Source organism: Neoarius graeffei, chromosome 3, assembly GCF_027579695.1.
Source record: "Neoarius graeffei isolate fNeoGra1 chromosome 3, fNeoGra1.pri, whole genome shotgun sequence".
NCBI lineage: Eukaryota > Metazoa > Chordata > Actinopteri > Siluriformes > Ariidae > Neoarius > Neoarius graeffei.
Genome location: NC_083571.1, coordinates 94,600,806 through 94,617,094, shown reverse-complemented (window position 1 = coordinate 94,617,094; position 16,289 = coordinate 94,600,806). Strand labels below are relative to the sequence as shown.

Here is a 16,289-nt window from a genome sequence, read left to right as displayed (position 1 = left end):
CTTATTAATGTTATTTATGTCTATGAAGCTTTCCCCCTGGTGATATTAATATATTACACTATCAAGAAAGTTTAGTAAATAAAAAAAACAAGAAATAATACACGCATCAACAGGCATAATAATAATAATAATAATAATAATAATAATAATATCAACAACAATAATAATCACTGTCATCATCATCATCATAAGGATAATTATTATTTGTATTAGTACAACAACAATAATAATAATAATCACTGTCATCATCATCATCATCATCATCATAAGGATAATTATTCATATGAGTACAACAACATAATAATAATAATAATAATAATAATAATATGTGTCAGCCCTGTGATGACCTGGCAACTTGTCCAGGGTGTACCCCGCCTCTCGCCCATAGTCAGCTGGGATGGGCTCCAGCTTGCCTGCGACCCTGTAGGACAGGATAAGCGGCTACAGATAATGGATGGATGGATAATAATAATAATAATAATCACTGTCATCATCATCATAAGGATACTTATTATTCATATTAGTATAATAATAATAATAATAATAATGGGTTGTGTTGAATAAATTAGTTTTGTTCTCTCTGAAAAAAATGTATGAAATATCGACAATGCTGTCGGTTCTCTTATTCAAAAGAGATACATGATGAAAATGACTCTTTCACTCTTTACTTTTCAAGATTTGAAGTGCTGTGTGATGCAGTGAGTGTGACAGTGTTAGTGTTACAGTGGCTTGTTGCTCTGGCTGTGGTGCTGCAGTGAACCTGCTCTATAAATGCCTCCTCAGTAGAGTAAGTAAGTCAGTCCTTCTGATTAAACCTCAAGTCCCTTCATCTTCTTTCCACTTCTGAAGAGCTATTTCCATATAAGGAGTGGAGGAAGTGTGTGTGAGAGGAGCTGTGAGATCTGCTTACTACCGAGCAGAGCACCAGAACAGCGGTGGGTTTCCCAAAAGCCTCTTAACACTAAGAGCATCTTAACTAGGAGAGAGTGTTCATTGTTCTGCTCACTCTACCATTTAACGATGATCTTTGTTCTGTGATGCTTTTGGGAAACTCACCCAAGATCATTTCTCAGTCCATCTGAACTTTTTCACTGACTTTTAATGGAACAATGCAACGGATGATAGGAATATAACAAGCTGAAGCGGATATTTACTTCAGGAAGGATGACTGACTGTGAATTTCCCTTCCGACCTGTCTACGTGTGTGTGTGTGTGTGTGTGTGTGTGTGTGTGTGTGTGTGTGTGTGTGTAGAAAGCAGAGGAAAGAGGGAAAAAAAAGAGCTTTTGACTGGTAACCATGTGTGACATCTACTGGGAAAGTGCTCTAGATGGTTTCTCCATGTTCACACTGATGCGATTTAAGGAGCTCTGATTAATCCCCCAAAAGTGTGTACTTCACTAATGAATAAAGAAATTGGAAATAATGTAAATGTTTCTGGAATAAACAGATACTTTTAATTAAAGGCTTTGGGCTGAGGTCCTCCATCAGCTGTGCGTAAAACTGCAGGAGGTGTATGCAGTGCGACGTTTGTATTTATTAATGTAATCGGTTTAGCTTTTGTTTATTAGTTTTATATTTATTTTCAGTCAATCTGAAACTTATGTCTCGTCTATGAGGACTCGTACGCAGCTGAACTCTGTCAGCGCTTTAGTGTGCAGGTTTTTCTGGACACCGTCATTTAGAGGCACTTACCAGCAGATGTCACACACGGTTACCAGTACAGAAAGGGCTATCTTTTTTATTTTCCTCTGCTTCTCACACACACACACACACACACACACACACACACACACACACACACACACTTAAAGGAAGTCGACAGTCAGTGCTTCTATTTCTTTACCACTAAGACATTATGTATTGATTTATCATAAGGTTAAAAAAAAAAGGTCTCATTACCTTTTCAGTAGTGACCATGTGCCCTGTAGTTTAGGACGAGGTTTAGAATGTGTCTGAAAAACTGCTCAGGTAGAAACATAATTAAAAAAAATAATTATACTGGTAAGCTGACAAAAGGTGGCACAGTGATGTAGTGGTTAGCACTGTTGCCTCACAGCAAGAAGGTTCTGGGTTCGTGCCCAGTGGCTGACGGGGGCCTTTCTGTGTGGAGTTTGCATGTTCTCTCTGTGTCTGTGTGGGTTTCCTCCGGGTGCTCCGGTTTCCCCCACAGTCCAAAGACATGCAGGTTAGGTTAATTGGTGGCCCTAAATTAACCGTAGGTGTGAATGTGAGTGTGAATGGTTGTTTGTCTCTGTGTCAGCCCTGCGATGATCTAGCGACTTGTCCAGGGTGTACCCTGCCTCTCGCCCATAGTCAGCTGGGATAGGCTCCAGCTTGCCTGCGACTCTGTAGAACAGGATAAGCGGCTACAGATAATGGATGGATGGTAAGCTGACAAAAGGTGGCACAGTGATGTAGTGGTTAGCACTGTTGCCTCACAGCAAGAAGGTTCTGGGTTCATGCCCAGTGGCTGACAGGGACATTTCTGTGTGGAGTTTGCATGTTTTTCCCGTGTCTGCATGGGTTTCCTCCGGGTGATCCGGTTTCCCCCACAGTCCAAAGACATGCAGGTTAGGATAATTGGTGGCTCTAAATTGCCCATAAGTGTGAATGTGTGTGTGAATGGTTGAGAGAAGAAAACCTCTGTAAAAATCCAGTAGAAGGCAACGGGAAACCACTACTGTGATTCTTCCCTAGAAACGTGAACCTGCCATCAGGCAGAACACTAAAGAAGAAGAAGTTGACAAAAAAAGTATAAACACAATACATATAGATGAAACTCTGCAGCAGTCCAGCTGTGGAATTAGTGATGTTAAAGTTGATGTGTGGCTAACAATCACTAATTATTGTGTGTAGTTATTGTCTAGATTCAGTTTAAAATGCTGGTTGTTTTCCAGAGGTTTATTTGGTGTTCTGACTCATTTCCCTGGCCTTTAAAATGCTTCAAAAGCTTTTTATCAATGTATGTGGAATTTTGTCAAATAGTTTAATAGTTTTTCACTTCAAATGTTAAATGAAGGCTTAACTAGGAAGTTTAAAGTGCTTCTCGACCCCTCAAAATCTCATCATTATATTGAACTTGGAAAATTGTTGAATACATTTGATGTCCTGTTGTTTCTACCAGAGTTGTAGTCGAGTCACTAAACCTCGAGTCCGAGTCCAGTCTCGAGTCCCCAGTGTTCAAGTCTGAGTCAAGTCCAAGTCATTACAGAAAATTTCGAGTCAAGTCCACTTTGATCCGAGTCGGGTCTGAGAACAAGACTCCAACTGCACCATTTGATGGTGGCTGTTGCTGTCTTTATGTGAAACTGTCTCTGCTACCATGTTGGACTAACGTTACTGCTTGACTACCCCATTTTAGTTAATAAGCTACAGATAAAAAGCTTGTTCATCACTCAGCAAGCCCCGCCCACTATCAACAGGGCAAATAACATAAGAGAGGGTTAACACTCGCTAGTTCATCGGTCAGCAAGCAAGCCTTGCTACCAACAGAGCAGTGATCATAGCGCGTCACTTACTGCTCTGGGTGGAGTCTCACCAAATGACGATTGAAGTTCGAGGTCGTCCCTGTCGTCTCCTTCGATAGTTCTTCTACATATGGAACATATAGCAGTGCATTTTTTTCCACTGCACGAGAAGTCTGTATAAGCAAAGCGGACAATCCTAGGGGCTTCTCTCCAGGCATTTTAGCGCCATAAACGTTAGTTTGTTCCTGAACATGACGTATGAACAAGTGACTGTGCATTCTCTTGCACGAAATTAGTATAAAAATTAATATAGCTATAAATATCTTATGCCAAGTTATTATGGCATGTTACAAAAAAATAAAGAAAAAAATCAGAGTCCTCATCTCCAATTTATGAGTCCGAATGCAATTAATACATGAGTCTAAATCCAAGTCTGAGTCATCAGTGCTCAAGTCCAAGTCGAGTCTGGGCACGAGTCAGACTCGAGTACTACAAGCCTGGTTTCTACCTATTTTTTGCTGCACTTTGTATACTCCCTTTTGTGCAGTTTAATACTTCAGCATAACATGGATGTGGCTTCCTTGTAAAGTGGTTAGTCCAGCTTTGTTTGTCTTCTTATTTAACGTTTTGTGGAAATGAGTCTGTATTAGTCCTTTGGAAAGGCCATAGACCAGGTGTTTTGGTACATTTTGAGACAAAAGTCATACATAGCTGTAACAAAACAAATGTCAGCCTGAAGCATTTTTTTTAACCTTTACATAATCTTTTCTTCGCAAAGCAGAAGGACTTCCAGTACTTTTTTGAGTCCATGTGTTTATTTAAGGAGAGGTGATGGTGACCGGTAACATAATGAGAGTGTCAGCGCTGAGAGCATGTATAGCTGTGACTGATGGAGGACACGAGAGATTCCCGTTCCCTAGATAAATTAAATACGATGAAACAATGAGTGCTTGAGAATCAGGTATAAAGTGGAGTTGATTTTTTTCAGACTTCTTGTTTCTTTTTATTTTTGCATTTATTTAATCTTTGTCTTTTTAGTTGCTTATCATCGTCTCCTTATCTCTGGCATTTCATCCTTCTCTTTTCACTCATGTGGCCTCCCCGGCAATCCATAGCCTGCTCTTTTGGAAGGCACAGTGTGTGGCGCGCACACACATGAATGAAGACGGAGACATTGAAAATGAAGAGGAGGATGAGTTGCACCGTTAGAGTAGAGGATGTGGGGGGAGGATAAAAAAAAGGAAATCCAAGGTCTTACAAGAGTGTGAGAAAAAACACAAGCCAAGAGGAGAGAGTGCTGGAGGTAGAAATGTATCCATCAAAAAGACTAAAAAAATCTTGGAGTCACAGAGACATATTTTCAATGAAGCAAAAGATACCTACTGTCAATAGCCAGACAAAGAAGAATGAAGGAAACTAATGACAGGGGGCAGAGAGTGAGCTGGACAAGTGGAAATCTTTAACGAGATGTTGTCACTTCCTGTTTGCTCCTGATTGTTGAGGAGGTCTGGCTCTCTGGATGTTTCATTTATTAACATCTTAAAAACTCTGTGCTATATTGTCTATACCCCTTGCTTTGCTGACATGCACAAAGGTCACTAACACTTAAAATGTGAAGTGCAATTGCAGGTGTATTTTATTTAATGGGATTTATTGTGCGTCTCCCTCTGCTTCTGAGGCATTGCTTGTAGACATCAACCCCCTCAGATGTATGTACGACTGCTGGGTTACATCACTGTTTTAAAGGAAGGTATTATTATACAGGAGAAGTGCGTTTACATGCACATCCAAATCGAGCTAAGGGTCCCAGCAGGGGTGCCAGAGAAATCCAATCCTACATGCACACAAGGAAATCGAGCTATTGTGTGAGGTACATTGTGCACCCGAGCCACATCGTGTTGGTACACTTCCGGTTGTCATCATGAAGAAGAGCTATTCAAGAGTATAAATAAAGTTATCAGTTCCGTGTTCACAAGAAGAACGACGACGACGAGGACAGCAGCATTGAGATATATTTTATATATGTATATATACTGTGTGTGTGTGTGTGTGTGTATATATATATATATATATATATATATATATATATATATATATATATATATATATATTCAACTCCTTAAGCTGAATGAGCATGAACTCTATCTCCTCATTGCTCCAGAAGTGCACGTTTCTACTACTGTTGTCATGCCGACTGAAGCTGTTGTGTTTCCCGCTTGTGGTCTCGTCACTCGTCACTTCCGGAAGGGGCAGTGCTGAAGTAAGTAGCTGGACTACGTAGCTCGATAGGGTATACATGCACTAAGTAGCTCGGCTACAATCGCATAATCTAGGTCGCGTAGCTCGATTACGAGAAATCCAGTTCGGTTTGATTTCAGCCGAGTTAAAGTGTTTCCATGGCATTTAGAACTTCGATTTCAGTCGAGCTACGGCAGAAATTCGATTTTCTCTATGTGCATGTAAACACACTGACTTACCCAGGGACGGACTGGGACCAAAAAATGGCCCTGGACTTTCCCCCCAAATAGGCCCACTATACTATACTATACTATACTATACTATACTATACTATACTATACTATACTATAGTGCTCTAGTGGTATATTGTCTGTCATAACAAAACCCACACAGATGAACTATTTTCATAACATTTTTTTTGTCATAACAAAACCCATTTACAGATGAACAGGTTTTTGGGCTTTTGCTGGGGGTGATAACTGAAAAACTGCTCCAGGCTGTAACTGTCTGAACTGGGGCGGCTGAAATATTGGGGCACTGATCCCTCATTCTGGCACTTTCCTGGACTCTCCCTGTCATCTTTTGAGCTGCCACTATCTTCAACCTGAATAAACAAGCAATTGAAAAGATGAAGTTGGATGCTAATGCTATTGTTGATTATATCTAAACTATGCAATGGCATCTAGGGAAACCCTTCACACTGTGCACTGACATATGCTTGATTAACATTTGTTTAATAGTATTATTTGGAATGACAGCCTTTAAGCCTGTACTTATACCTCAAAATTCTATTTTTAAAAACCAGCCAAAACTTTGGATAAACATAGCATTTGATACCTAGGCTACAAACAAGAAGAATAAAACAGATTTGGAGGTTTTTCCTAAATCCCAATTACATTTTTAGCCTTTTAGGTCTATTCTGTGTAAGAACTGGCCTGCTTGACACATTTTATAGTTTTAATATTATGCTGATTTTTTGGTAGGTAAGCCTGACAAACAGATCTAAAATTAGGCTATTAACAAATTGCACAATGCAATGCTGCTGTGATTAGTTATGATACCATTCAACCAATCATCCTTCAAACAACATTTGTAGCCTATTCCACAGACATCGCACCACGAAAGAGAAGACAAAGATAAATAGTGCCAAAATGGAAAACACTTCTCCCCCTCAAACTTTTGGTTAATGATAGGCTAGCTTTGGTTCTCTTGAACGTAAAGAGCCTAATCTGCATGAATTATGCAGAGGTGAACATCTGAAATCGCGGCCATTTGTGCTTGCCTATCTATTTATAATTGGCTTGCTTGGTAGTTACGTGTTTGTTTTGACAGCAATAAACCACATATTTCTCATCATCACACCGCAAATCCAGCCAGTAGAAGATTGGCCTACTATGAGAGGGGTCTATGAGTGACCTTTACGTAACCTGATTTATGCTATGGTTTTATGTCGTTGTCACTTACCGGTACCACCTCCTCTGGTGAAATTCCCTCAGCTGCCTGCCCCTCATCGTGACTATCATCATCAGCATGCGGTTGGTCAGGTTGAATGTCCACCTGGTTCTCAGTCTCGCTCGGTGATAATGTGACATGAACGTTACTGCTGCTGCTTGCAGTTGCACTGCTGCCAAAAAGCTCTGTGAGCTTTCTACATTTTGAAGCCTCTTCTTCAAGTGACTTCACTTGCTTTTGTTTTAACTTTTCCCATCCACCTTTCTCCTTACGTTTTCTGCTTGCCATCTTTCTGTTGACAGACACTAACGTTACTCTTCTTTGTTGGCTTTTAGGCCTATGGAATAATGATTGACGGATAAATTGTCTTAGTGCCACCTGTTGTTAGTTGATAGACTGAAAATTTTGGTTATTGAACAGGGCTGACGGCCGTAGACCGGACAGCCGTTCTGGACTTTTCCAGAACGCACAGATTGCCAGTCCGCCCCTGAACTTACCTCATTTTCACTCCTTTGATAAACTTGGTGAACTCTGTTTTTATGATTGCTGACTTAACGGTGCTACAGAGAACTGTTTGAGATGAAAGATTAATGTGTAATGGGGTGTTAACGCTGGCTGCCTTGGGTGTTGATAAAACAAGCTAAATATCTTGAAAAATGGCTGGCTCGTGTTTTATGGATTTTATAACAGCAGAATTTTATCAGATTAGCAAAAAGCACTATTAACTTAGAAAAAAGATTAAATCTAGGACCTAGTTCTCTCTCTCTCTCTCTCTCTCTCTCTCTCTCTCTCTCTCTCTCTCAGCAGTCACTAGCCAGCTCTTCCTATCACATGAACTGGAGAGGGCAAAGTCTTCAAAGTAAGCAAGTGCATGTTTTCAAACTACTGCTCAGAGGAAAGCGACGTCTACCCTGTTCTGCATATATGATCTCACAGACACCCACAATTGGCTAACATCACTCTGATTTGACAGAGAATAAAGAGTATTATTTTTTTCGCGGTCCAAATCCTGGCTGGCGAGCGGTACGGACCCCAGTTACGGGCCCCAGTTACGGACCTCTGGCGACTCGCTCATTCACAACAACAACAAACATAGTAGCAATTTTTGTCAACATTTATCTTTTTTTAATAAGATTTATTTACAAGATTATCAAAAATCTTATAAATTTTTGCCAGCATTTCTCAGGAAAATAGCATTAATTTTACAACATGGATAGCGATAACAACAGTGTTCACAGTGAAAGTGAGTTTTACTACCCTGAGGAAGAAGAAATAAAATAAAACACTTCAGGAGAAAGCTAAAAACCTGTAACTGTTGCTAACGCCAAGCAAAAACATGGCTGAATCCTGAATGACTCCTATTTGTATAAATGGGGGACTACATAGGCAGCAAAATGTAGTTGTTTTCCTGCCATGGAAGTGCACTTGTATACCAAGGACAAAGCAATTTGCATTACAGCTGTGAATGAGGATTCAAAATGGCAGCTCGGCTCGGTTTTCCCTTTCGGGAACTCTTGTTTTCTGTTAGAATTTGGTCAAGAAAAAAATAAATATATTATTTACCAGCTTAAGGTCGGTCTGTATGGTGAAATACCGTGACCTCAGCCTTGAATACTGACCTCGGCCCAGAGGGCCTCGGTCAGTACTTTCAAGACCTCGGTCACGGTATTTCACGATATGGACCTCCCAGCTGATAAATAACATATATATTTATTCTATCCATATTCACTGGATATGAGCAATCACATGCTCTGATTGGCTACTCTACTACTAGGCTATCAGCTCATATAGATGACTTGCAACCATGTGATCAAAATGCGCTACATCATGAGCGTCTGCCATGATGGTGGATATACAAGCAACTCGGATGGCAGCCGCTGAAAGTGTGTCTGTAAACAATGCTGAACTTTCTCAGTATTATCACGATTTTAACGGTCAAGCGAAGATTCAATACAAAGAGTAGATATGTGTGGTTTTGACCCACATTATTTTAAAAAGTCAGACTTTTCTGAAGATAAGACGCTTCTACCAACCATCGAGTACCCAGATATTGTGTTCTATCTGGTTTGGATTCCAAAGAATCAAGTCCGACCTTGGACGAAACATAGCCCATTTTCTGAGTGGGTGCCAGGTCTGGATTGTTTCTATCGTATAATTTTGCTGGCGCTCCTAGAAGCGAAATGGTAATACACGTGTTAAAATTATAACAACAACCGAGTGAACCACGACAAGAGAACACTCATTTTATAGCAAAGTTTTAGCAACACGAAATAAAATTCTTCCATGATATTATTGAGAGAGCTTTTGCATCTCACCTGAGACAAAATGATTACAGCAAACACGAGCTGTTTTGGTTTTAGCCTCTGTTAGATCAGCCTTGCTGATGTTGTTCAGCCGTGCTCGTGTCCTCTCCATACTAAGTCTCAGAGTTTCCTCGCCCTCTTTCCGAATCACGGACAGAATTCTACAATATTGGAACGCGCCACGGTCACGAACACTGTTGTGACCACAACCATATACAGCACAAAGATATGGCAAAGCTAAAAGAATGCTTAAAGCAGTGGAAAAACAAAGAGAGTTGCGCACATGTGACTGTTTTGTATGGAATGTCACTTGACCCCACATTTGTATATCCACCAACATGGCCGACATTTGGGTTTCTATTTTGCTTTGACATCACTTGCATATCGTGAGTAAAGAAAAACAAAATGGCGGCATGTGTTGCTGAACCAACCGAGGATGAAATAAAAACTCTACTCGAAAACAAAACCCCAAGAAATACAAAGAAAAAGCACAACAAAATATGGAATAAAAGTATTTGATGGTAAAAACGTATCTTTTTTTAATTTTTAAAAAAATTATTATTATAGCATTTTTCACAAATTGCTATTGTCATTTTGCCGGTTTGTTTCAGTGTCCACTAGGCAGGAATGATTTTGTCAGACGTTTCGTAGAAAGTTTTTATGTATCGAATTTGCAAAAAAAAAAAATTAAAATGCTCTGTTTCTCAAAATCCAGCGAATACGGATATAATAAAACAATTATTCTCCTCAATCTCGTCGTACATGGCCTATAGACCACTTGCATGTGACGTCACAGCCGATCCAGATTGTAAACAGACGCCATCTTGTCGGTCAAATGCCATATTTCCGCCTTCTACTTCTACTTCTGCTTCTACTTCTACCTTTTCTTCTGGAAAACCCTACTATATACAATTCTATTACAACGTCAACTCCACTGAAAATCAATAAAACATAAGACGAGTGGAATCCTGTGTCCGAGTCCTTCCCTTTCAAGTGTGGGAAACCCATGATGCTCTTGACAGTAGGCTGCCACGGGACCCTGACAGGCGTGCAAAATGGATTGCAGCTATCAGGTATACCATATATACAGTAATAGTGATATACTACTGATACTTGATCTAACTGATAATATAAAATATTCAACCATAATAGTGCATATGGCGGCGCATGATGGGGATGCTGCGGCTACAAGCTCTCCGTACCTGTGCACGTTTTTTATGTTTTTTGTGTGTATTTTTGCATGTTGTTCATCTGTACCGGACTTCAATATCCACTACAACTGTATGGACTTACTGGACATTGGTTTCCAGCAGAAAATGACGGTTTGTAGCGATTTCCATCGCATGCACAACATTCCGGACGAGATAGCGAGACCAGCAGGGTCTCCGTGGATTGTTATTGGGTCTGGCAGGCGAAGGAGGCGGCGTCGGGAGAGGAAGCAAAAGTGAGGCTGCAGAGCCGGCCTGTTGACTAAGCTCAGAAAACAGCCACTCAAACCTCCACTGCCAAGCCTCTACCTCTCCAACGCCAGATCCATGGTAAACAAGACGGACGATTTGGAATTACAGCTGGAATTACCTTATTCTATTCTATAATTGGCTGGTCAGTGCTATACTAGATACTACTGATATATCTAGTATCAGTACTAGTATTCAATACTTAAGTGACTTACCTGTCCAGTGAGGATTGTTATTTTCTTGTTTACAAGATGCCACATCTGAGGGGGGCTGACAAATCCTGAATTTCTGTAAAGATAACTGTCCAGAGATTTATAAGCACATAGTGCTTCACCACTGAACAGCGAGGGAAAGTTAATGAGGTAATTATACACATCTGGGTATTCCACCTCTGGCAGTTCAATATCCACTGACACGGTCGTGAAAACTACGTTCGGTAATTGATAAGGGTCACTAATCTGTAGGTCGTTTATTTTAGACATATATCTAGTTATCTGTTCATTAGAAAAATGAGCCGTGTAGTCCGTTGGTTATATTCAGCTGTGTTGTTGACTGACAAAATGGCGGCTGTTTACATTCCAGCCGGGATTCGGTCATGTGACTGCAAGAGGTCTATAGCGCCTCGTCGGCTATCAGCTCATGTATGACTCAATTTCGGGGAATAATTGTTAAATACCATCCCTCCCACTTAGAGAGCACTGCTAGTGTTGTTCTCTTGAGTAGTCCATGGATGGCTGTGCCATCATTGGGACTCATTCTTCAGTTTGCCCCTCTGTAAGAACCCTTAAATATTCAACAAAGAACCTTAAAATAAAGTGGTTCTCTACATGAATGGGTTTTAAGAAAAAAAACACTTTTGGAAACAAACACTGCTTAATTATCCAAAAAATCTTGAAGAGTGACACATGATTGGTCAGCCACGTGTACTTGCGATTATCCATCCATTATCTGTGGCCGCTTATCCTGTCCTACAGGGTCACAGGCAAGCTGGAGCCTATCCCAGCTGACTATGGGCAAGAGGCGGGGTACACCCTGGACAAGTCGCCAGATCATCGCAGGGCTGATACATACCGTAGACACAGACAACCATTCACACTCACATTCACACCTATGGTCAATGTAGAGCCACCAATTAGCCTAACCTGCGTGTCTTTGGACTGTGGAGGAAACCAGAGCACCCAGAGGAAACCCACGCGGACACGGGGAGAACATGCAAACTCCACACAGAAAGGCCCCCGTTGGCCGCTGGGCTCGAACCCAGGGCCTTCAGTGACCACCACTACACCACCGTGCCACCTACTTGTGATTATCTTGTTAACAAATATTATTTGCTAATTTTAGTGTAGAATATGATTTAAAATACTGTGTTATACAAATGCATACAAAAAAGGGATATGTTCTGATTTAAAATGTACAGCTGACAAAAAAGTGAGCTTAGACATGATATTAGACCTGAGGAAATGTTTACTTTTTAGATCTAGGTGATGACTAATTTTGAGATTGTTGGGAGATTGAATGTATACAGATAATTCAACAACCCATCTCACTGCAGTCTGCTAACTTCTTGGCATTGGCTATTTCCTTTGGCACATGCCAGCAGACCCTTTTCCTTATGAAATGCTGACACATGGAAAGGGTCAATTGAAACAGGAGAAAATAAGGAATGCATGTTTGAGAAATAAGGCCTATTATTTTATCTGACTTGATTAGAACAGCTCAAGAGTTCAGAGTCCATGTTATGGTTTTTTGAGTGATATATGTGCGAAACCAATGAAGATACTCCATGACTTACTTTCCCATAATGCCATTTATAGAATATTTACTTAATATCTGTATCAATTGCTTGGCAAACTACATGTGTCTATATGAGGAAACCTATGTTTCTTTCTTTCTTTCTTTCTTTCTTTCTTTCTTTCTTTCTTTCTTTCTTTCTTTCTTTCTTTCTTTCTTTCTTTCTTTCTTTTTTTAACAAACTGCCAGCGATGGAGAGCTGCCTGTTGGCCTCCCACATGGAGCCAGAACCCATGGTGCTGTGTCTTTCATCTCTCTCAATATGGCTCATATTCACAATACAAATGATAAGCTTTTGCCAGCATCCCATCTGGAGGCAGAAAGCACTTCCTGCATGTGCAGAACGAGTGCCTTGAGCTTCACCTGGGACCAGACTCGCAATTAGTGCATACATTAAAGGTTTATTTTAAGTAGGCATCAGCTGGCATGAGAAGACAGTGATGTCTTGAGAAACTAAGATAGATTGAGGTAATTCAGTAAAGGTACAGGTGTCGACTGAGCTGGGTAATGCATACAGATAACACACTGCTACTACTGTGGCTTGAAATTCACCTGTATTGTCCGTTTTTAGGAGTTCATCACTTTTTGTCCCTGATTTTTCTTTCACCACAGTTAGAGAATGAGGCACTGTTTATTAAATGTTATCACAATAATGCAGAAGCTTTCAATATGCAAATAGATCCTTTAAAAAAGTATAACTTGATGAGTTCTGTAAGCATTCTGATTGATCTTAGAGGTTCAACTTTTCATGGGTGTGTTGATAATTTGTGGCACTGGCATGATCCCTAAAGCAAATTTTGACCAAATCACCATACATAGCATCCATCCATCCATTATCTGTAACCGCTTATCCTGTACAGGGTCGCAGGCAAGCTGGAGCCTATCCCAGCTGACTATGGGCGAGAGACGGGGTACACCCTGGACAAGTCGCCAGGTCATCACAGGGCTGACACATAGACACAGACAACCATTCACACTCACATTCACACCTACGGTCAATTTAGAGTCACCAGTTAACCTAACCTGCATGTCTTTGGACTGTGGGGGAAACCGGAGCACCCGGAGGAAACCCATGCAGCCATGGGGAGAACATGCAAACTCCACACAGAAAGGCCGTTGTCGGACACTGGGCTCAAACCCAGGACTTTCTTTCTGTGAGCCGACAGTGCTACCCACTACACCACTGTGTCACCCCATACACAGCAATATAATTGCAATATCATCTCAATATGTCATTTTTGCCCCCTGGGTAAGTTGGTGTTGGTCCAAGTGGGACACTGGAATAGGATGATTTGAATAAAATCTGTCAGTTAAAAATGTGGCGGCACGGTGGTGTAGTGGTTAGCGCTGTTGCCTCACAGCAAGAAGGTCCGGGTTCGAGCCCCGTGGCTGGCGAGGGCCTTTCTGTGCGGAGTTTGCATGTTCTCCCCGTGTCCGCGTGGGTTTCCTCCGGGTGCTCCGGTTTCCCCCACAGTCCAAAGACATGCAGGTTAGGTTAACTGGTGACTCTAAATTGACCGTAGGTGTGAGTGTGAATGGTTGTCTGTGTCTATGTGTCAGCCCTGTGATGACCTGGCGACTTGTCCAGGGTGTACCCCGCCTTTTGCCCGTAGTCAGCTGGGATAGGCTCCAGCTTGCCTGCGACCCTGTAGAACAGGATAAAGCGGCTAGAGATAATGAGATGAGATGAGTTAAAAATGTAGGTTTGGCTTTGTGGTAGCACAAAGTGTTTACCCTATCCTCTGAAGATTGAGAGTTCAAATACTGATGATGCCACAGCTATCTGGGACGAGGAGTCAAAGACAGCAAAATTGTCTGTGCTCTCTGGGTGGGAGGGACATACGTACTCTCCCTCCAGTGTCAATCACAGGCAGGCCTGTAGTACTTGAGTCCAGGACTCGGATTCGAATCCGACTTGTGCCCTAATTTTAAGGACTTGTGACTTGACTTGGACTTGAGCACTGATGACTTGGACTTGGCCTCGTACATTAACTGCATTCAGGCTCATAAATTGGAGATGAGGGCTCTGATTTTTTCTTTATTTTTTGTAACATGCCATAATAATTTGCCATAAGATATTTATATCTAATTTTTGTATGAATTTCATGCAAGAGTGTCACACTTGGCGCGTGCATCAGATCGACTCTCGTGCATGCTCCGGACAGCGCGTGCACACTAAGCGGACTCTCTCTCTCGCGCGCGCAGTAAATGGTTTCACATAAACTAGGCATATCAGATGCTTGCTGGCTGTGCTGTGAATATTGTGCATATAGACACTCATTTAAGTTTCCAAATCTGTCAATGCTTAACTCTTGAATATTTTACAGTGGGGCAAAAAAGTATTTAGTCAGTCACCAGTTGTGCAAGTTCTCCCACTTAAAAAGATGAGAGAACCCTGTAATTTTCATCATAGGTATACCTCAACGGGGAAAGCCCACCACATGATGCATGACGTAGTATCTTGAATTGGATCATGTTGAAGCAGGAAAAAATAGCAGAGAATTTAGGGCCATGTGGCCCTAAATTGTTCTATTAAAAAAAAATAAATAATAAAACTGAAAGTTTGTGATTTGAATTCAGTAGCTTTCAGTCCACTCAGCAAAAATAATTGGGTGTCGGGGAAAATTCTTATGACCTACACTTGAAACATATGAAAGCCAGTCTACTTGTAATTGCATCATTTTCTCAGACAGAAATAATGTAAATGTAATTTAAACTTTACACGACTTTTCTGAATCAATAGCAGCCTGAGTCACTGTGGTTTTTTAAATTTTATTATTTTTTTAAGCCATATGTGCATCGTCTACAGATAGACCACTGGGCATTACTTTATGAGCCAGAAATATCTGTGAAATGATACATGGTCATTTTATTGTACATGTACTAGTCCAATTTGATTATTAAGTTTGGAACTCACCCCTGCTATTCTTATTAAGGTGAAAGAGTTGCACAGGTGTTTAACTAATAAATGGTCATATGACTTGTGGAGCGTCACCATATCACAGAATCACTGACTGATTGATCCCAAGCACTGCCTTATTTGTTTGTTCAATTGATGCTTAGTAACCGTTGCTATCCTCCATGACCTCGGTCAAGCTTTCAGCACTTGAGCAGGTGTGCCACCATTTCCCATGTACATGTTTTGAATTTGAAGCTCCTGATATGGTCAAAAGACAAACATCCCTTTGAAAAATAATTGACGTTCATGGACAGTAATAAAAATACAGTGGGGCAAAAAAGTATTTAGTCAGTCACCAATTGTGCAAGTTCTCCCACTTAAAAAGATGAGAGAGGCCTGTAATTTTCATCATAGGTATACCTCAACTATGAGAGACAAAATGAGGAAAAAAAAATCCAGAAAATCACATTGTCTGATTTTTAAAGAATTTATTTGCAAATTATGGTGGAAAATAAGTATTTGGTCAATAACAAAAGTTCATCTCAATACTTTGTTATATACCCTTTGTTGGCAATGACAGAGGTCAAATGTTTTCTGTAAGTCTTCACAAGGTTTTCACACACTGTTGCTGGTATTTTGGCCCATTCCTCCATGCAGATCTCCTCTAGAGCAGTGATGTTT

The 16,289-nt window shown here is 40.8% G+C and overlaps 1 protein-coding gene across 1 annotated transcript in view; it reads left to right on the top strand.

Moving 5' to 3' along the window:
- Nucleotides 1-16,289, top strand: part of kcnh5a (potassium voltage-gated channel, subfamily H (eag-related), member 5a) — a 213,085-nt gene that overhangs the window by 559 nt on the left and 196,237 nt on the right. The gene's annotated exons all lie outside the window — the stretch shown is intronic.